The sequence below is a fragment of the Trachypithecus francoisi genome, unplaced genomic scaffold (assembly GCF_009764315.1).
Source record: "Trachypithecus francoisi isolate TF-2019V2 unplaced genomic scaffold, Tfra_2.0 Lachesis_group4, whole genome shotgun sequence".
Taxonomy (NCBI): domain Eukaryota; kingdom Metazoa; phylum Chordata; class Mammalia; order Primates; family Cercopithecidae; genus Trachypithecus; species Trachypithecus francoisi.
In genome coordinates, this window is record NW_022681469.1 from 78,219,321 (window position 1) to 78,242,442 (window position 23,122).

A 23,122-nucleotide genomic window follows, 5' to 3' on the forward strand; every position below is an offset into this window, starting at 1 on the left:
AGAAGAGGCATTCTGGTTTTGGGAATATTCAGCGTTTTACACTGATTTTTCCTCATCTCATGGATTTATCTACCATTGGTCTTTGATGCTAGTGACCTTTGGATGGGGTTTTTGTGTCCAAGTTCTTGTTGATGTTGATGCTATTCCTTTCTCTTAGTTTTCCTTCTAACAGTCAGGCCCCTCTGCTGCAGGTCTGCTAGAGTTTGCTGGAGGTCCCCTCCACACACTCTTTGCCTGGGTATCACCAGCAGAGGCTGCAGAACAGCAAATATTGCTGTCTGTTCCTTCCTCTGGAAGCTTCGTCCCAGAGGGCACCTGCCAGATGCCAGCCAGAGCTCTCCTGTATGAGGTGTCTGTCGACTCCTGTAGGGAGATGTCTCCCATTCAGGAGGCATGAGGGTCAGGGACCCATTTGAGGAGGCCATCTGTCCCTCAGCAGAATTTGAGCACTGCACTGGGAGATGCACTGCTCTCTTCAGAGCCAGTGGGCAGGAATGTTTAAGTCTGCTGCAGCTGCACCCACAGCAGTCCCTTCCCTCAGGTGCTCTGTCCCAGGGAGATGGGAGTTTTATCTATAAGCCTTTGACTGGGGCTGCTGCCTTTCTTTCAGTGATGCCATGCCCAGAAAGGAGGAATCTGGAGAGGTATTCTGACTACAGCCGCTTTGCCAAGCCGCAGTAGGCTCCACCCAGTTTGAACTTCCCAGCAGTTTTGTTTACACTGTGAGAGGAAAACCACCTACTCAAGCCTCAGTAATGACAGACACCCCTTCCTGCACCAAGCTGGAGCATCCCAGGTCAACTGCAGACTGCTGTGCTGCCAGCGAGAATTTCAAGCCAGTGGATCTTAGCTTGCTGGGCTCCATGCGGGTGGGATCTGCTGAGCTAAACCACTTGGCTCCCTGGCTTCTACCCTTTTTCCAGGGAAGTGAATGGTTCTGTCTCACTGGTGTTCCAGGCCCCACTGGGGTATGAAAGAAACTCCTGCAGCTAGCTCGGTGTCTGCCCAAAGGACCGCCCAGTTTTGTGCTTGAAACCCAGGGTCCTTGTGGCATAGGCAGGCACCTGAGGGAATCTCCTGGTCTGCGGGTTGTGAAGACAGTGTAAAAAGCATAGTATCTGGGCCTGAATGCACCGTTCCACATGGCATAGTCCCTCATGGCTGCCCTTGGATAGGGGAGGGAGTTCCTGGACCCCTTGTACTTCCCAGGTGAGGTGATGGCCCACCCTGCTTCTGCTTACCCTCCATGGGCTGCACCCACTGTCTAACTAGTCCCAATGAGGTGAGCTGGGTACCTCAGTTGGAAATGCAGAAATCACCTGTCATCTGCATTGATCGCATGTGGAGCTGCAGACCAGAGCTGTTCCTATTTGGCTATCTTGCCAGCCCCCTCATTCCTTTTTTAGACTAAATGATATTTCATTGTATGTAGATGCTAATTTTGCTTATCCATTTATCTATTGACAGGCATATGCTACTTTTTGATGATTATGAATAATACTACTATGAACATTTATGTGTAAGTTTTGTGTGAATGCATATTTTGTTTTTCTTGGCTACATACCTAGGAAAATAATTTCTGGGTCATGTGGGAACTCTACATTTAACTTTTTGAGGAGTTTAAGCATCTACACACTTTAAAGCTCCCCGGAAGGACTTTTAAAGCTCCCTGGCTCTCTGACTCCCCAGGCTGTCTCTTGAAAGGGCCACACTCCAGGTCAGGTTTTTGAGAAGTTACTTTAATGTTTTATGAAAAGAGAGGTGTCTTCACTTTGACTTTTTAATGAAAAGATTCATCATAATGATTATTATCTCCCTTTCATCATACCTCTCTCCTTAGCTCTATATACTTTGAGAATGACATTATTTACCTTTTTAAGTAAGTAGGTCACATAGCACAGTTATAAGTATATGCTATAGAGGCAGGCTTCCTGGTTCACATGCTGCCTTCCCTATTTACCAGCTGTATAATTTTGGCCATGTTACTTAACAGTTCCTCATCTATAAAAATGATATGATGACAATATGGTACTACTTCCTTAGGGTTATTGTGGAAACTAAATTAATTAATACCTGTGAAGTCCATAGAATGGTACCTGGCATAGTCTAAATATTTTATAAATGTTCATTTTTATTATCCCACTACCAACATTTCAAAATGTTTGTCATATAGATGGTGCTCCATGAATATCTGCTGAATGACAAGAGGACTTAGCTAGAGCAAGACTCATCACATGTAAAGTATTAATAGAATGAACCAGTCCTTCCCGTTTGTTCCTAGGGAAACTAATCACTCCTTCCTGGTGATTAGCACTTAGAACATCCAATAGAGCTGACATCTTGGCCTTGGAATATTGTGGCTGTGCTCAGATCTGTGGCTCACAAACAGCTACAAGCTCTTCTTCACCTTTTTATAACTGACACCCAGCACAAGAGCCAAGCACTAAGCAGGTTTGCAAATATTCAATGCAACACCTTATTGGTACTTGACTGGCAATAAGACCAGTCTTAAATAAAATCTATATGTATATTAGCCAGAAGCCAAGACTACCAAGTTTTATGTGCAGTTTTATAATTAGCTAGTAGTATGACATTTTACCCTCTTTTGTGTTTTCCTAAGGTATAATACTGGCCCAAATGAAAATGGGATTTGTTTGGTTCAAAAATGGTCACAAATCAGCTATTTCATATGATTCAAGCTGATACTTCCAGCCCTCAATTTCTATGCCCTAAGCAAGTAGTTCTCAAAAGACTCCTGTAGTCGAGGAAGAAAAAATACTCCTCATGACAGACTCATACAACATAATGTACACCCAAGCATCAATGTACTTAATAAGCATGGGTGACTCTGAAGCACAGCACTAAAGGAAGGGAAATAAGTATTTATTAACAGTCAGGACCACAATCCCATTTAAATTTCAAACAACTTTCAGAAATAGGTATCTCTCTGCATAACAAATGAAAGAAACAGATGCCAAATGAATCACTTGTAAATGATACAGAAGTATTAAGTGTGGATCCAGGACTCCCACCTACCCCAAGTCGATCTGAATATGGAGCCTGTTTTCCCCACCATGACCCTCTACTTTCACTGAGGAAGCCTAACCTACACAGAACGGCCCTGGAAAGAATGACAAAAGGATAAGCGGCTAAAAACAGAATGGAAAATAATTCATGTACCCTAATTTTACTGCAGGATGCAACTGCAATTTGATTTCAATTGTACCATTTATTATGAAATATCTCTTCTTGACTTCATCCCCAACCCTGACAGTGAAGTCTCAATGGTAACATTAAAAAATCTCTTGGCTATATCTTTAAGGGTTCGGGATAAAATCTTCCTCTACACGATAAGAGGCAGTAAAGGTTAAGAGCCTACTCTGATTTCTGCTTCTTGGTGATCATAGAACTTTGTACAAGTTACTTGGCCTCCTCTTGCCTCAGCTTCTCACTGCTGGAAAAATTAAGAAAATATCAGTAACTATTATGGAATTTTAAAACACACCTTCCTTTTCTTACAGAAAAAAAAAAAAGAGGAGCTAAAAAATTATATTTCTGGGGTTTTTTTGTTTGTTTTTTGTTTGTTTGATTTTGTCCATTCTTGGTTAAAAAGGAATCAGCTAAGGAAACTTGAAGGCAAAAGAGTGAAGTAGAAACTACAGATACTTTATTGATAAACAGTTGATGTAAATGTCTTATTTTGAGCAGGTGACGAAATGGAAGTGGTACTAAAACTTGATTAAGTAAAGGCAAAACTGGCCGGGCATGGTGGCTCATGCCTGTAATCTAAGCCCTTTGAGAGGCCGAGGTGGGTAGATCATCTGAGCCCAGGAGTTCCAGACCAGCCTGGGCTACATGGCAAAACCCTATTTATACAAAAAATACAAAAATTAGCCAGGTGTGGTGGTGTGCACCTGTGGTCCCAGCTGCTTGGGAGGCTGCAGTGGGAAGATTGTGTGAGCTGAGAAGTCGAGGCTGCAGTGAGCTGAGATTGCACCACTGTACTCCGGCATGGGTGACAGAGTGAGACCCTGTCTCAAAAACAAAAACAACAATAAACAAACCTAATATGGTACGAATACATTTAACTATGTAACTCCTCTGTATAAATCATGGCAGTTTTCCTCTTCTGTGATTTCCTTCTTTTCACTATAAAAAAAAATGAGGACTCTTCTGTTGTTGAACTTTGCTAAATCATATTAATGAAATGTATGTCAGTTAAGGCATGATTTTTTTTTCTCTTCTTTCTTTGTTCTCCAAAATGCCATCACAAGAGAAAACAATTTTGTTTTTTTGAGATAACGACTAAGATTAATATGGTCCCTTTTATATAAGCTAATAAGACAAATTATTTTTAATTTTTAAACAAAATTATTTTTTAGAGACAGGGTCTCACTCTATCACCCAGGCTGGAGTGCAATGACAGTATTACTGCTCACTGCAGCCTTGACTTCCCAGGCTCAAGGGATCCTCCTGCCTCAGCCTCCTGAGTAGCTGGGACTATAGGTGCACATCAGCACACCTGGCTAATTTTTTATTTTTTGTAGAGACAGGGTCTCACCATGTTGTCCAGGCTGGTCTGGAACTCCTGGGCTCAAGTGATCCACCCACCTCAGCCTCCCAAAGTGCTAGGATTACAGGTGTGAACCGCTGTGCCCAGTCTATAATATTTTAAATTGCAAAATTAAAGCATTAATAACAGTTTCTAAACCTGAATCTAACATGTGGCTTTATGTCCTGACAACTCCACATGATGTTATGATGATTAAAGGAGTAAATTCATGAAAAACACTTAGGACAGTGTCTGGCACAAGCTAAGTGTTCAGGAAATTATTATTATTATTGCATCTTAATGGTGTCAAGCTATTATCTTTCACCCAACATATTTATTGTAAAATAGAATTTGGCCCTGGCAATCAATGACCACATACATGGTATAACTAATCTCGAATATTTAAATTTCTATGTTTCATTAAGGTAATCTTGGCTCATAGAGTCTAACTAGATCAATGGTTTACAATCATTAAAGGAAAAAAAAAAAATGAAGCCCATAACGCAAAAACATTTCACAGGACTCCATGCGATGTAAATTATATAAATTGTATTTTGATTTATCCCCTAGCTGAAAAAAACACATAAAGATTAAACGCTACCATAAATCCTCTAATGCTTTGAAATTAATTTGTATTTTGTTTATGACAACGTATATTTGAAAATTTATAGTTGAGCCATATTCATTCACACGACAGTTAAGCTTGTAGAATATACAGATGCAATGGCGTTTTAATAGCTTAATGGGCTCCTGAGAAGCCATGGCTAGCCATTAGGAATAGTGAGTTAAAAGGGTCAACAAAACCTTTTCTGCAAAGGGCCAGAGAATAAATATATTAGACTCTGCTGGTCATGTATGTCTCTGTCGAAACAACTCAACTTTGCCATTGTAGCAGTGGCAACATGTAAACAAATGCATGTAGCTGTGTTCCAATAAGACTTCACTTTCAAAAGCCTCAGCCCACACTGAAGGTGGGGAGGTTATGCAAAGGTGTAAATGCCAGGCAGCAGGGATCACAGGGAGCCCTCGTAGAGGCTGCTGGCCACATAGCCCAATGCTCATAATCCCCAAAGGGTATTTGGAGGAACATGAATTGTTGATGTATTTGGGAATTTTTTTTAAAGTTGCATTTTATATTTAAACTATAGTTTTAAAATTTTACACAGGAGCTTCAATCAAGCTGTGTAATAAGTATATGGGAGTCCTTTATATTATTCTCTATAATTTATTTGTTTGTAATATATCAAAACAAAAATGCCTTAAAAATATACAGTAAAATAATCAAAAACATTCCTGGAGATGTTTTTATGAAACAGTCTGTTTATATAGTTTGTCTATGTGCTGGTTTATGTTTTATATCTTGCCATAATTTTAACATATGTTTAAGATATGAATGTTTATATAATAGTAAGTTTATCTCATAGACCATCTCTCTTCTGCTTACCACATTTCCTTTAACACCCTAATTACAATGACTCTGAGATTCTACCTCAAAAACTAGCAGTATGCCCCCACATCCTAGCTTTTCTCTCCACAAATATCCAGGAAAGCCCCAGCTTTGTTTATACATGTCCTTGAGTCAGATCTCATTGCCACCTACTGATGTGATATAATTTGGGTGTGTGTCTCCTCCAGATCTCATGTTTAAATGTGACCTCCAATGTTGGAGATGAGCCTAGTGAGAGGGGTTTGGGTCATGGGGGCAGATCTTTCATCAATGGCTTGGTGCCATCCCAGTGATAATGAGTGAGCTCTCATTCTGGCAGTTCACATGAGAGCTGGTTGTTTAAAGGAGACTGGGACCTCCTCCTCCCTCTCTTGCTCCCTCTCTCCTGCCATATGATAAGTCCACTTCCGCTCTGCCTTCCACTATGAATGGAAGCTTCCTGAGGTGCTACTGAATCAGATGCTGGTATCATGCTTCTTATACAGAACTATGAGCCAAATAAACATCTTTTCTTTGTAAATTACCCAGCCTCGGGCATTCCTTTATAGCAATGCAAAGTAGACTAACACATGATGCTCATTTTTTTTAAGCCTGTAAACAGTAAGAAGATTCCCCTCTCTTTCTCAGTGGATGTAAAGTAGTGAATCTGCATAAATGTATCAGTCCTGTAACTCAACTCCTTCTGGAGTGGACTTCCCTTAGACCCAGAGAGCAAGTCCTGCCTAGCCTACACGGCCTGAAGTTGGAGATCTCTTCCAATTCAGGTAATATTCTGCTTTCTGTACGCCTGATCTCTACATATATCTTACAGTGATTTTTAACTCAAATGAGGAAACAGGAAATTATTCATTACAATCTCCTAAAACTACAACAGGTGTTATAAAACTTCTGCCTATAAACAGGCAGACAGCAAAAAATGTACACGGGCACAAAAGGTAAATTTGAGTGAGAAAAAGGAGCTGAAAAATGAAAGCCTCACTATGAAACAAAACAGCACTGAAGAGTCTCCAAAGAGAGAGTGACTGGAGAGAGACTGATGTGGGAGAGCGGAGTGGGGATCAGATTATAATGAGTATCTTTCCCACACTAAGGAATTCGGAGCTTTTTTGATAGGCAATAAAGAGTCACATATAACAGCTGTATTTAAATTGTTCATAGGTGATGGAGCTGCAGGTAATTATTTTCTTCTTTTTGTATTTTATTTTTTCTTTTTCTTTTTCTTTTTCTTTTTTTTTTTTTTTTTTTTTGAGACGGTCTCACTCTGTTGTTCAGGCTGGAGTGCAGTGGTGTGATCTCAGCTCATTGCAGACTCCACCTCCCAGGTTCAAGCAATTCTCCTGCCTCAGTCTCCTGAATAGTTGAGATTACAGGTGCACACCACCATGCCTAGCTAATTTTTGTATTTTTAGTAGAGACAGGGTTTCACCATTTTGGCCAGGCTGGTCTCGAACTCCTGACCTTGTGATCTGCCCACCTCAACCTCCCAAAGTGCTGGGATTACAGGCGTGAGCCACTGTTCCCGGCCTTAATTTTTCTTTATTGGAAAAGAAAGAAAATCTATATTTTTAAGGCCACCAGCCAGAGCACTTAGAAAAGAAGGAGGATGTATGTTGCTTTTGCTGTTTCCTGTTAGCCTGACATTTGCAACTATATTGACTCTGCTGTGGTCACTTTCTCTAATTTGCGGATGATTTTTTTCTTTCTCAACGGCCTGGAGGATATGTATGGGTCCATGATTCTGGGCTACCACATAAGATTGTGAAGATTACACCTGTCAAGGGTGCCCAGTCAAGGAAGAAGAGTGACTGAATTCAGCCTGTGCTTTGCCTGAAAGCCCTATGCTCTGTGTGGGCCTTAGTCCACCTAGAGGAAGGGGTACCTTTTAAAAGTACACACAAAGGCACATCATGGGCTGGCAGCAGCCCTGCCTGGCCCCAGGTGAGCTAGCAGTGCCAGATGCCTCCAGAATAGACTGGAAGGCCTTCTGTCCTTCTATTATGTCAAAACTGCAACTGAAACTACTTTGTCCAAGGAAAGGAGAGAGAAACCATAGGAAAAGGCCATAGGAGAACGGTGTCTGGAAAAACAAAAAACGAAAAACTGCAAAGAATATGAGATATGAATGAAGCAGATGCAATGCAACAACAGGTTTAATTTCAGCTTTTAAGTTTATTATATTAAGTGAATGGAACAGAATCCCCAATGAGTAAACATGAATACAAAGGGTTTATTGAGAAGATACAGAGGAATTGCACAGAGCCAAAAGCCCACCCTGGCTTCACAAGACGGAAAACTAGAGTGAGGTTCAAGGAGGTCTTTCCCCTTCATTTCTCCGGAGTCACACAGCCTCTCCTCTCCTCACCTCTGTATTGTCTGTTGTACTCTTCAGCCTCTCTTTAAAGACAAGTTTTTCTCACTCTAAAGCTCGGGGCAAAAAATGGCTCCTCGATCTCGACTTTATGGGACCATTCTTTTCATGCATTCACTGTTCTCTGACCACAATGTCTATAGATTTGGATCAATTTTCCAAGAGATGAGAGAGCAAATTCCTATTTTACTCACTTGCAGATTCAAAATTAACACAGATATGATTTGTAAAGAGAGTATTTCTACCAACCCTGACCAGGACAGTAGATTTCTATATCGAGTTCTACAGATCAGCCCATAGTTGTGTTGAAGTCAAATAAAATATAGAGACTAGTCTCTAAATTTAAAACATTTTATTTGGGAAGCAAAGATTGGATTGAGCACACACCCACAGACTGGGTGGCCTTTAGTATGTCTGAAGCACAAAGAGAAGGTTGGAGACTTTTATAAAAAGGACAAATGTTACATATTATTTTGAAAGTAATTTCATTGGCACTAGTAAGGTTTTGAATAGCTGGCAAGCTCTGACTGGTGAATGATGGTGGTGCCTAAAACTAGTTGTAGAGTTACAGCAGGCTGTTTCTGTAGCTATTAGACTAAAACTGGTTCACGTTAAAACAGGCAGTTTCAGCAGCCAGGTTTGCAGAGAATTACATTCTTGGAGCAATATGATATGCCCTGAGTGCATTTTACCCCTGGCTCCTCAACTCTGATTTAGTTGAGTATAACAAGAACGACCCAATTTGTGTGATCAGCTTTCACAGCTGGTTCCCAATCACTGAGTCACAAAGTAAGAAATAAGACAAGATGTAAGCAATTTTATGAAAATCCTCCCACAATGTGATGAATTTATTGATGATCATCAACAGTGAAATAACCATGCATAAAACTCCCTGTGTATAAATTATTGAACTGACAGACACAAGCATGTGACTTATCAAAGAATAAAATAAGTGTCCTTTTTAGATAGAGTGCCTGGGGAATTAATGAGTTCAAAACTTAGGAAGATGGGTTATTCTCTCTTGTTAAACAAAATGAGACGATATTTATGGGTTAATATTTGGCAAAGCTGTACATATACCATCAAAGATGGCTTTGAACAGTCATGGAGTCCGAAAGCTTTATTTAGCAAAAATTGTACAAGAACCCTGTTAGAATACTAAGGCTACAAAATTCAGAGCAGGTAATCTTGATTTATAAGTGTAGGAAAAATAAGTCTTTCAAATGTCAGATAGAGTCTGGAGTTTTCTGCAATGAAGTCATAAATTTTGCTATATTTATAGGTCGACACGAACACTCAATTCCTCTTCAGGAAGTTAAGTGACTTAAAGATTATATAAGAGCTAAGAAGACAAGCCAGCTAAGCGTGTTCAAGACAGGGCTTTTTGAAACTGCACCGATTGATCATAACGGTGTGAGTTTCAAGCCCCTTCATCGCTTTCCTATGGCTCACTCTGTGCATCTCCCAAATGACAAAAACAAGGCAAACCCACAGAGTATTAGTTTACATCATATGCAAAAAACACAAAGTCCAGAGTGTAGAAAATGGAAGAAGAAAAATGAAATCAATGAAGGTGAATGTCATTAAAGTTAATACTATATGCATGGAACTTTGATCTGGCAAAGTTTTTTGCCACATTTCATTTAAAAGATTTTAATTCATGCATCCCTTTCCACATCTAGGTTATGGATTCTGACAGGTATAAGACTGTCTCTTGTTCAGTCTCTCTATCCTTAGCAACTAGTGATATACCTAACACAGAAAAAGCACTCAACACATTTGATGAATGAATGTCATTATTCTGTTGACAAAATGGTAATAATCTCTTGACTACAAAAAGTCATTCTAAAAATCATCGCCTCGGGGACTAAAAGATTTTGGAGGTCGATTTACTGTTGTTCCTCTGTGTTTAAACACAGCAGGCCCTCCCAAGTATCCTATTGCATCTGACCCACAAGATCTAGTTGCAGAGATAAATGATTCTAGAAAATTTCCCTGGCATACTCCCCACTTATACCAGATCCACTACTTTTGCTTCCATCCTCCATTTCTCTGAATGCAGGGCGGAGTACCTCTGACTTTGATCAATGCTTTGGGCTCCTTCAGGTTTGGCGACTGATAGACGTTCTCCTCTGTTTCATGAAACCTCTGCCTCCCATCTGACTCTTGTCCCAGCTTGCTTCACAACGATTGTGATTGTATTAGGCTCCATAAATACCATCATGATAATCAAATCAACCCTCACAGAGGGCTAACTGATAATGGCAATGAATACAGCATGAATTCAATGAAGACACCTGTCATTACTTGGGTAAACGATACTCATTAGTGTTTCTCTGCCTTGGCTGTTCATGGGAAATACCTGGGGAAATCTAAAAATATTGATGCCTACCCCCATAGATTTTAACATGATTGGCTTGGGGAGGCCTGGCATTAGAACTTTTAAAAAATTTCCAGCTGATTCTTACCCAAAGTTTTCAAATCACTGCTTAAGGCTGAAAAGCTAACTGGTGCAATTTTTTCCATATTGCAGGGAATAGATGTTACTAAATGAAAACGAAACATCTTAGCTTTGTGTTCTATATTCTTGTCTGTGTATACCATAAGATTTATCTAAATATTGCTAGGTGAATGTAGGTTGGCTGAGATGACATGTTAAAAATTTCCCTGGAGTAAAATGAGATATATTGGGTGGAAAGCTTTGAGACATGTTAAAAACCAAAAAATCGAAAATGTTAATGCCGTGAGGATTGATTCTTCCCTCTAAAGTGAGAACCAGGGGAGAATGTTCTCCTCCACTTCCTGTCTCAACTGAAGGCTGAAAGCTGTCTGTCCCCACTCCCACCCCATAGGATCAAGAAGAACTGGCATTCTCTGACTGTCCCTTCCCACTTGCAGGTCATTTGCCCAGGCATTGGCTATTTTGAGAGCTGTCTGTCTGAAGACACAGGGAACTTAGCTGTTAATGGAGGGACAAATGCCAGCCCTGGGAGCTGACTCATGCCTAAAATATGCAGAGGGAGCCCAAGGGAATGCAGGCTTCCTTTCTCAGCTATTTGTCTTTAAACAGCTGATGGGAAAGCTCCCTTGCTACAGGCAACGGAGAAATAGTGCTGACTCACTTCTGTTTCCAAGGCTCAAGCGATAAGGGCATAGCACAGCCCTGGGGTGCTGGTATCTTCAATTTTAACTCCTGTTTGCCATTTGTCCCTCTCCTTAGACCGTAAGTGCCTGCTTATATGTTGTGCCAAAAGTAAAGCTTCAATTTTGAGGAGAAAGGAGGGTTTATTGCATTTAACAAAAATGGCAAACAATACTGTGAAAATTGCATACCATATACAATTTAAATAAACTACACATAGTGTATTTGGCTTCTTTCATTAGACCTCATTATTACGGTTGTCTTCGATCACTCCGTTGATAGTGATCCTCCCTTTGGACAGTCTTGGTTTGAGGCCTGTCTCAGGGCAGAGCTGGGAGGAGAGTGGTCACTAACTGGTCACAGCTTGCACCATCCCTAACATGAGATTCCAAATGGATTTTGCCACAGCCCAGTTCTTACAGACCCTTCAGACTGTGGCAGTGTCATTTAAGACACCTGGCTCTTGTCCAGAGACACATTTGAACAGGCATTGCAATCACTTTGCTGGCAGAAGAAAGAGGAGATAGGACAGTCCATTAGTGGCTAGAGCTGCAATTTGAACAGAGTCAGAGACAGGCAAAAGAAGCAGGTAGCCCATGGGCAGGCAGCGAAAGCTGACATTCTCTATGAACAGGACTATGTCACAGGAGAGCTCACAGCAGGGCTTGTGTGGATTAAGAGGAGGGTTAGAGATAAACAGCAGACTCCTCAGTATCTTGAACAGCAGGCCCCAGCTTGCCTTGTATGTGGAGATAGTGATGAATGGGTCTCCTTGGCAACGGAGGCATGCATGCTCAGCAGGACTACCAGGCAGGCATCTGCAAGCCTGCAGTGAGTGTTGGTGTCCCTGCCCTCTTCTTGTTAATGCTCATGTCATCTAAGTATACTGCCCTTTTACTCCTCTTCATTGCAGTCATCTATTGCCTTCAGATTACTGTCCATCATTGCGTAGAAATCTCCACCACAAATCCTGAGAGATTTCAACCTCTATTTAGATAGCCAGTGAGCAATATTGCTTTGTAATTCCTGAATCTCCTTTGCTGCATTGCATTTCAGCCTCCTAATCCAAGGAGCTGATCTTGGATCTTAATATCCTCCAAATGCCCCAATTCAGAAATCCTAACTCCAATTGTCTAGTGTCAGATCATCCCCTGTCCTTTCTGCTGTCTCTACCTTCAAACCGTCTATTCACAGAGACTCCTAATTCCTTGACTTGTTCTTTCATTAAGGTCTAACAGGATCTTCCTAGCCTCTCTTCTTCCATTACACTGCCCAGACCCCTTCATTCCAAATTACTACCTCACCAGAAAGATCAAAACCTGTGATCAATGTTACAACCTATCTTCTCTGATTCTAAACTCTGGTGTTCCTGCTGCAAGTGCACACTGGCACAAAGTTGCTATACAATTCATTTGTTCTTTTCAATCTCAGCCTAGCCCTGAGCAATTTGTTAACCTTCCTATTTGTCTTTGACCAGGTTTTTCATCCCACTTCTCAATGGCTCTCAGTTGACCACCCCATCTCATACTTTATTCACAAAATTGGCAGTGTCAGCACAACGTCCTACATCATCCTCTTCATACACACTACAAAGTTGCCTACCTCCTCTGCCCAAGTCTCAGAGGGCAAGTTCTTCCTGCCCTCACCAGCACTGGGGACCTACTCTCTCCTGCTCCCTCTGGAATTGGCTTCATCAATCTTTTTCTTGTTTTCCTTTAACTTCAACTTCACCTTTTCCACTGAGTCCTCCTCTAGTATCTACAGACCTGCTCATGTTCCTCTCAACCTAACATTTTATCCCTTGTACAAATATACCTCATCTGGGGTTTGGCAAACTATGGCCCACAAGAAGCCTATCTTTGTAAATAAAGTTTTACAAATCACACCCTTCTTGAAACTCTAGGGAAAGAACTCAAATTCAAACTCCAAGAGAAACCAGGAAAGCTGTGCCAATTAATGAAGAAAGTCACATTAAGACAAGAACATTGGCTTAACATACTAAAGCCTGCAGGGAACTGGAGAGCATGTACCCCATAGCAATAGGGCAGCCCCTTGGCCCCTATGAGGGACTGCCTTCCAGCCTTAAAAACAAAATTTCCAGTGTTTCCAATGAAGCTAGAAATGCAGATTTTTTGAGATACCTCTCAATTCTTAACTGTTGGCAACTATTTTTTTTTTTTTTTTAATATCGTAAACACTGGTGAGGAAAACAAAATGAAACTTTGGGCCAACTTTGTCTAAAGGCTGTGGATGAGTCCCCCCTGGATTCCATGACTGAATTTTCTTGGTTTTCTTTGGGAATATTTGGTTTTTGCTGCTGGTGGTTCTTTGTAAGCCAACCTCCCTCTGCCTACTCAGGTGTTCATCCCCAGCCCATGAGTCTTCTCTTACTACACAGTCTTTCTGAGTGACGTCCTAAGTCTATATCTCACACTGTTACCTATGCTTTTGTTTCTGACTTCCATTTGCAATTCCCGCTATAGCTGGAAATCTTACAAACACTTCAAAGTCCACACCAGCCCTCCCATCACCCCCAACCTCTACCCTTCGCTAAGCGAACACCTACACATAATTTAAGACTCAGCTTCCCTGAAACCAAGCTTCCCTCCTCTCAGGATTGGGATACCTCTCCCATGTCTTCAGAATATTTTTATAACTATGCTTTCTACAAAGTATTATAATGATCTGTCTTGGTATCTGTCTTACCCACCTACAATGTGACATGTCAATGAGCATGGACTGTGTCTCATTAATCTTTGTAATCCCAGCTTCTAGCATAGTGCTGGCATATAGTAGGTTCCTATTAAATGCTGGGCAAATTAATAAGCAAACAAATAAGAGAAAAATGCACTAAAAAACAAAATTGTCATATGTCCACAGAACACATTTCCTAGTGTTATTTTTACTTATAGTCTCTGTTACATAATTAGTGTTATAGTTAACATAGAATTTTGGTATTTTATCAGAAAAAAAGTATTTTCTCTTGTTATTTTTTAAATTAAGAAAAAACTTAGACTAGTCAAGTGCAGTAGCGAGAAGGCAGGGAAGAGTGAAACAACAAGTTCAATCTGTAACTATGAACAATCAATGGAGATAACTCATACCTTCAGACCAGCCTTAATTGTTATTTTGTAAAGCATTTATTTGCATGGTAAAATAAAACTTTATTACATTCAGCAATAAAAAATATAAAGCTGAATGATGGAAGTCAATGAATAAGGCAGGATTTGCCAAATAAATATACAAAACATAATGATACACATTTCTTTTATTAAGTGAAAGATTGACTAGGACAATTTTCTACCATGAAAATGAAAAAATTAGGGTTTTTTGTTTTTGAAATTATTTCTTTATATTTGTTATTGTTATTATTATTTTTGAGACAAGATCTTGCTTTGTAGCTTAGGCTGGAATGCAGTGGCACAATCATGGCTCACTGCAGGCCCCCGGTTCAAGCGATCCTCCCGCCTCTGCCTCCTGAGTAGCTGGGATCACAGTCAGGCACCACCATGCCCTGCTAATTTTTCTTTTGTATTGTTTGTAGAGATGGGGTTTCACCATGTTGCCCTGGCTGGTCTAGAAGTCCTGGGCTCAAGCCATCCGACTGCCTCCCAAAGTGCTGGATTACGGGAGTGAGCCGTCTCGCCCAGCTGAAAAAGTATTTTTTGATCTTAAAATCTTAGGTGGAATGAAAGTGAACAATGAGACAATGAAAGTGGAAGTTTCTCTCAAGCAAATACAGAAGTCAACCATTCCAGCTTTCTAAGGTACTGGTAATACTCTTTCGTCTGTTTTATTTTATGGCATAATTTTAAGACTCCTGTGAGCTATGTCTTTAGGGGAAGTTTGCGAGGGACAGGCAGGGTGTCAATGTTGAATTAACATCAGTTTAATTTTCGCCCGTGGTTACCTGGGCCTCATTCCGGCAACAGGACTTTCAGAAAAAACACTGAGATAAAGCTGTCTTTTTATACCAATAGGTGGCAGTATTGCTTTGAAACAAATGATAGCAACGACAACGTACATTTTAAGAAACTTGTAGATCCATTGCATTTCTAAAATCTTACACTTTTATTAGACTTTGCCTTTTATTTATTTTATTTTATTTTTATTTGTGTATTTATTTTTTTCGGAGACGGAGTCTCGCTCTGTCCCCCAAGCTGGAGTGCAGTGGCGCCATCTCTGCTCACTGCAACCTTCGCCCCCTGGGTTCAAGCAATTCTCCTACCTCAGCCCCCCGAGTAGCTGGGATTACAGGCATGCACCACCACACTCGGTTAATTTTTTGTATTTTAGTAGAGATGGGGTTTCACCGTATTGCCCAGGCTGTCTAGAAGTCCTGAGCTCAGGCAATCTGTCCGCCTCAGCCTCCCAAAGTGCTAGGATTACAGCGTGAGCCACCGCGCCTGGCCTTTTTTTTTTCCCCACCATCTGGTGGCTTTGTCTCCCAGGTTGGAGTGCAGTGGTGCGATCACAGCTCACTGCGGCTTCGACCTCCTGGGCTCAAGTGATCCTCCCACCTCAGCCTCCCGAGCTGGGACCACAGGCACACGCCACCATGCCCAGCTTCTAGGCTTCAACATGCCCCCCAAAATGACAATTGAATAGCCAGATGCAGTGGTGTGAGCCTGTAGTCCCAGCTACTTGGGGGACTGAGGTGAGAAGATCGCTTGAGCTCCAGGAGGTCCAGACTCCTGTCAGCTGATTGTGCCACTGGGCGACAGAGCCAGAACCTGTCTCAAAAAGCAAAACAAAACAAAACAAAAGTGGATTAAATAAAGCACGAACATGGTATTTGAAGGAAATTAAAAAGGACTCACCAATATCACCCCTTCATTCAGAGTCTTGCCTTTGAAAGAAACACACACTCATTTATCTTCCCTCAGGAAGGCCTCTTTCCTATCAAGTAAACCTAGAGTGATGATTAATGCAGAAAAATAGGCCCCGTGTTGCAAATAATAAGTTTACTTCTCTGAGAACCTCCAGATTGGGATACATTCAATTCACTAATCTAGTCTCCAGCCTGGCAAAAATTTACTGTGAAAATATCTTCAAGTAAGTTTCTTTTTCACACTGATTGTTGGGATAGGACTGGAATCAGGGATCACAATTTGATCCTAATTTGTTGATGCTCCCTTAATTTTTAAAAATTTTTGCATGTACATGCACTCATGTAACCATCACACTGATTAAAATATAGACTATTTCTAGTACCTAAGAAGGTTTCCTATGCTCTCTCAATTTTTAAAATCAGAAAAAAATATATTTCTCAATTTGTGTGTTTAAAACAAAAACAAACAAATAGAAACCACGAAGTAGAAGGGCTGGGGATGTGAAAGCAAAATAAAAGTTGGGGTCCCCACATCACTAAGCTAAAGAGAAAAGTCAAACTGGGAACTGCTTAGGGCAAATTTGCCTTCCATTCTGTTCAAAGTCACTCCTCTGCTCACTGAGATAGATGCACATCTGAGTGCCTCCTTTGGAAAGACTCAAAAGAAACTCAAAAGAGTGTAACCCTCACTTTTTCACCTATCTGCGACCTGGGAGCCCCCTCCCTGCTTCAAGTCTTCCTGCCTTCGCTTCAAGTTGTCCTGCCTTTCCAGACTGAACCAATGTACTTCTTAAATATATTGACTGAAGCCTCATGTCTCCTAAAATGTGTAAAACTAAGCTGTACTGCATCACCTTAGGCACATGGTCAGGACTTCCTGAAGCTATGTCACAGGCACATCCTCAACCTTGGCAAAATAAACTTTCTACTCAAATTTTCAGGGTTCACATTTTGATAACCATGGAGGGATTCTGAGTGGAGATGGCCCTGACCTTTGACAACAGGAGTTGGTGCTTGATACCAGCAGGAGCTAACTTTATGGCTCGAACCAAAAGAACAATTTGCTAAGGTCTGAGAGCACCCCCTCCAGAGAATCCCTGACTTCCCAAAAATTGGTCATGATCCAACTTTATTTTGCTGTACAACTCCTCTTTTTATTTTGAGTTTTACTTGCTCTCAACACAAGGAAGGCAAGTTTTCCTGCTTCCATGATGTTGGAAGGCAGGTAATTCCTTTATGGAGTTTGAGCTCGCTTAAAACAGAGAAGATGAGCTTGGTTTTTGTTGTTGTTGTTGTTGTTTTTTCCTGTTTCTAGGATGGTAGAGAGCAGTCTACAGCCTGAGACCCATCACTAGGTAGAAAACTGGTTTGGGATTCTATCTTGCAAACTCCTTTTAAATGACTAAAGTTAGCATTTAACAACCAGCTGGTGTTAATTTCTTCTTAACACTTAGAGCACTCAGAAATAGTATATTTTTGTGTGATCATTGTTAGTTTAGCAGCATTTTGTCCTAGTTGAAATATGATAATAAGATTTAAAAAAATTTTTTAAAGGAGCTCAACGTTAAAAATCAACTTAATTAAAAGGCCATCCAAGATGTGTGTGTGTATGTGTGCAGATATGCATCTTTGTATTTGAAAGGCCTTCAAGTTTTTGCTTTTTGTTTTTCTCTCCTAAGACCTTGTCTTTTTTTTTCTTTTTCTTCTCAGTTGACTGAATTCTGTTTTCACCTGATTTTTTTTCTTTCTTTCTTTTTTTTTAAACTAAAATAGTTATTGCAACAGAGGCTACTCTTGGGTTTTTAAGAAAGAGTGTAGTTTAATTTAGGTTTCATTTGGCTCAAAATACAATAAAAAACATCTCCCTCCAGCACCACCACACTTTCTCTTTCTCTCTGTACGTTATGATGTAAATTTTGCTATTGGATTTTCACCTGAGTTGTTTCCTTTAGTGTGCAAATTTAAGGCTCTTTAGCTGACAACTGCCTAGGGTTGTGAAACAGGCTGTCAAGAATCTGAAAGTCTAAGACAGGAAAAAAAAAAGAGCAGGGTCTCTATAAATCTGTAAAATGTATTTCCATCGGCATGCCTAATACATCTTTGTATGTATTTATGTGTTGTGTACAAAATGTTTCACTACTCAAAATATATAAAAGAACTCTAATTAATTGGCTTACAGGAAAATAAAAGCTCTTAAATCAGATACTAAAAAAAAAAAGACTAGTCAAACGCTTTTTCAAGTTTATGTAACTTAAATAAAATCTTTAACATATAAGCTAGCTTTTAAATTATTGGTAAAGTAATATTAGAAATGTCTTAAGAATTGCCAGCACATAGTTTTTGTTTTGCATTTATTAATCAAGCGTTTCCATACTTACCCCTGCCAAATGCTATAACGTGTCAAAATTTGGCATGGGATTATGAAACTATAAACTCAGTCCACAACAGAATGATTTTTGGTTGTGTAATTTTTAATAAGACGTTGATATGGGTTTAATGAAAATAGCTGCATCTTGAATTTAGTAAGATTACCATAACTTCTAATCCTGTGGCTTTAGGCAGTCTAGACCACAGGCAATAAGGAAGTTTGTTTTCGGAAAGGGCTGTTACCACTTTTGTTTCAAAGCTATAAACTAAGTTGCTCCCAAAGTTAGTTTGGCCTACGCCTAGGAATGAACAAGGACAGTTTGGAGGTTAAGAGCAGGTTGTAGTCAATTCGGCCAAACCTTATTCACTGTCTCAGTTATATATAATTTTGCAATGGCAGTTTCATAACTTTAAATTCATGATGATCACGGTTTTCATAAATAATCTAGGTAGACAATTAAAATAAAATAGATAAATGTAATGGGATAAATACTTGTAGACCAACTGGTCATAATTTCATAATTTAGAATATAAAGTTATATCAAATTAAATAATATATATTTCATTATTTGGGTATTTTTCAATAAATACATATTGTAGGAAAATATTCTTGCAAAAAAAAGGTTAAAAATTTTTATCTAATTCAAAGCTGATTTAAAGGTTATATATAAAACAAGGTAAAAGGAACCTTGAAATAAAAAGAGATGTAAGGTCATAAAAATAAAGAGGTATTTTTGTGTGTGTGTGGAAAGAAAGCTTAAAGAGAAATAATTTTATATGAGAAAGAATCTTATATGGTAAACTTTAGTCCCAAAATAAAATGACTGGTTGTTTAAAAAGGAGGGATGTTCAGGACAAATCAAAAAGTCCCAGTATTATTATTAAGTTTTGGTTTGCTTAGGGGAAAAAACTGAGATTAAAAAAATTTGTTTTAATTAAGGTTATTACATCCATGTATTGTTCTGTATGTACTTTTAAAGTCCTTGTGACATTGAGTTACAGGGCTTTGACTCCTGCATCTAAAAAGGACACAAAGTCCTGTTAAATCTTAAACACCGACAGCAATTAAAGCCTCATCTTCAGGCCCTGTAGAAGATGCCAGTCAAAATAAACTACATTTCTGTGACACAGGGCAAGAAATTAAAGGTATTTCAACTCCTCAAGGCCCAGGGACTATCACAGAAGAGATGGGCACGCAATATTGTAAGGGCCAATTTTGAAAGATAAAATAAGTTGAGTTTCTTTATAAATCAATCATTAATGTCAAAGGCACACTGATGCAAGACCAGCATATGGGTCCCTATGTCAGATTAACAAGGTTTTCTTGAAGCATTAACCAACTCCTTAGTAAAGGTCATAAAGATTATAAAGTGCTATGGAAGCTGTATCTTATAGTCAAGATTAAAAATGTTATAGACTGTTTATAAAATTTTGAAAAACAAATTTAATTGGCTTCATGCTGGTTTTATTAGGGTTTATTGTTTGGAAAATTAAGTCTCCTCTCAAAGAATAAAGGTTCTTGCCTTTTTTTAAAGTCCGGAAGTTATCACTTTGGTTAAATGAATGACTTATTTTACAATAATCTGTGATCCAATTTCGTGATATCAAGTGTTTAAAACCTTTGATATTTGACAAAAACCTTTGATATTTGACAAAAACCTTTGATATTTGACAAACTTTCCAAAATCAAATTATAAATTATGTTTTTTTCTGACCTAATTAAAGCTTTAACATATTAGGTTCTGTAAAGTCCAGAAAATAACATAATTTGGCTTATTTGGTACAAAAATTATACAGGAAGCATTGTTAAATATGAAATGGTGTTGGTTTTTTGGAGGACTGTATTTGTAAAATATGTTATTAGTATGTGTTCCAAAATTATGGGAAATTACTATAACTCTATATAACTCAGTGTACATTATCAGTAATAATCATAATTGTTATATTAAAATTATTGTGTGCCACAGAGGTAACAAATGTCCTTTTCAATTGTGTTTTTGACTATGGCTGTCCTAAAACTTTTTGTCATCCGTGGACAATAGTTGTCTTGTTTTGGTCCTCTTTAGAAGGTGGTTTTATACTCGGCTATAAAACTAGCAGGTGCTCTTGAATGCAGGTTTCTGATAATTTTGGAGATTGTGACATCAGAATAGAGGAAAAACTTCCAGGACTCATGGAGAGCTATAAAATATTCATGAGTATCAAGCAGAACAGGAATTAACTGCATGGACTGAAATGATCTTTTTGACTTTTTGCTTAAAATGTTGCTGATCCTTTGTTTTGTTTTGCAGTCTTAAAACTTTTCTTTTAACTTTTCTTTTGAGCTATCGGCAGCTTTTAACAATTTAGTATACTCCCATAAACAAAATTGGGAGCATATTTGTTTCTCTGTATTGATTTCTCCAGAATTTGGAAACTATTTGTAAGTCTTCTTAACTTATGGCAATACAGTTATTTGCATAAGTGCAATAAGAATCTGTTTTCATTAATAACAGACCACAATTGGAGAAACTGATTATTTTACCAAGGCTTTGACTGGAATGGTGTGCTTTCATTTAAGGAATCAAACTTGACTTATGGAGCCCTTGAAAAAATTGACCTCATATTTTGTGTACACAGTCCCTGTACATGGTTTCTGACCTGTGGTAAGTAAAGAATGTCACTTCTAACAGGCACAGAAGCCCCTGGTTTATCTTAGAACCTCAAGAGAAGAGAAAATTTACCCAACTCATAGATATTTGATGGCACAAATCCATGGCTGGGCTCTGCTTTAAAAAAATCTTATCTGGGATTCCTTCTATGGAACAACGTTCCATCAAAGCCAATATAAAGCCTATGTAAAAAATAATAATTTTTTTCTGCACTGTATATAAGTAATTAGGCCAAGTAAATTAAAGCAAATCAGTCCTACCATGATTTGTCCATAGCAAAAATGGCAAACTGGAGAGAGAAAAATTATGTTTCAAAAACAATTGTATACCTGTTGTTAGATTCTAATCTTGCCTAATGTTTTTCAATTTTTATTATTTCTACAGTTTGGGCTAAATTCCCATTTTCTCTTGACTACAAGTCTTCAAAATAATGTTTTCAATTTTTTTTCTTTTTTTTCCTTCTTTTTTTTCTTCTATTTTTTCCTTATTGGGAGTCACTGAAAACCAAGCTGTGCTTTCTTAAAGCCCTGCAAACTGAAACTAGACAACTTAAAGTTCGGAAGAAAATAACAGCCACCTATTTACATACAGAAGCCACTTTCATACCTGCTACTGATGTATAGACTTCAGAGTAGTGGGGCCTATATTGATTTTCCAGGAGTGTTCTTTTGTTTGTTGTTCTTTCTCACTTCCTCTTCCACTATTTGCTCTTCACAGGACATGAGATTTCACAACCTGCTAAAAATGAGCCTTCAGGACCTACCTGTCTAGGAATAAACCATCCTAGCCGTGAAAGATCAGGTGAAACTTGAGACCAGAGACTTATTTTCTAGTTAAATGCTTAATGTGAAAGGAAAACAAATCTTGAGGCCCCCAAATCACTAAGTTAAAGGGAAAAAGTCAAGTAGGGAACTGCTTAGGGCAAACCTGCCTCCCATTCTATTCAAAGGCACCCCTCTGCTCACTGAGATGCATATCTGATTGCCTCCTTTGGAAAGACTAAGCAGAAACTCAGAATAATGCAACCCTTCCTGTCTCACCTATCTTTTTACATATATTGACTGTACTTCTTACATATATTGATTGATTGATGTCTCATGTCTCCCTAAAGTGTATAAAACTAAGCTGTACCCCAACCACCTTGGGCACATGTTGTCAGGACCTCCTGAGGCTGTGTCATGGGGACATCCTCAACCTTGACAAAATAAACTTTTAAATTAACTGACACTTGTCTCAAATTTTGGGGGTTCACAGGAAGAAAGACAACCCTCCTTTATACATTGATTTGGGCCTGTGCATTGCCTGGATGGGAACTCTGGGATAGATGCTTTTAGAAGGGTCTACTGAACCCATTTCCCAGAAAAGGGAATGGCTCCCCAATTAATAGCTTGGACTTCTAGGAATCATATTGGTAGTCTGTAACTCCCTACTCATCTGGATATAGTTAACTGGAAAATTTGACCCAGTTTGAGCTAATCATTTTTCTTCTCAGGAATGTGGAATCCAGACCAAAAGAAAGCCAGCCAGTCTGTTTTCATGGCTGTAGGTACAATTTGCATGCTTGGGAGTTGTGAAGATGCTGTATTCTGTCATAAGGGCAGATCAGCAGAGAAAGCTAAAGCAAGAGGAAAATACTAACATGGACATAAGGCAGAAATGGAGAGATCAAAGATGGAAAGAGAATATATCCCAGATTCCTAATGGCTTTCCAAAACTGATCCTCTTCCTTCCTTGTTTCCCAACTACTGGCCTCTTCATATGGTC

General features: G+C 39.2%; 1 long non-coding RNA gene across 1 annotated transcript; it reads left to right on the forward strand.

Moving 5' to 3' along the window:
* Positions 1-15,107: 15,107 nt before the first annotated feature.
* On the forward strand, positions 15,108-22,524 carry LOC117073077. Its single transcript, XR_004433097.1, has 3 exons — positions 15,108-15,276; positions 21,268-21,352; positions 22,076-22,524. It is a non-coding gene; the product is annotated as an uncharacterized LOC117073077 (long non-coding RNA).
* The last annotated feature ends 598 nt before the right edge of the window (positions 22,525-23,122 follow it).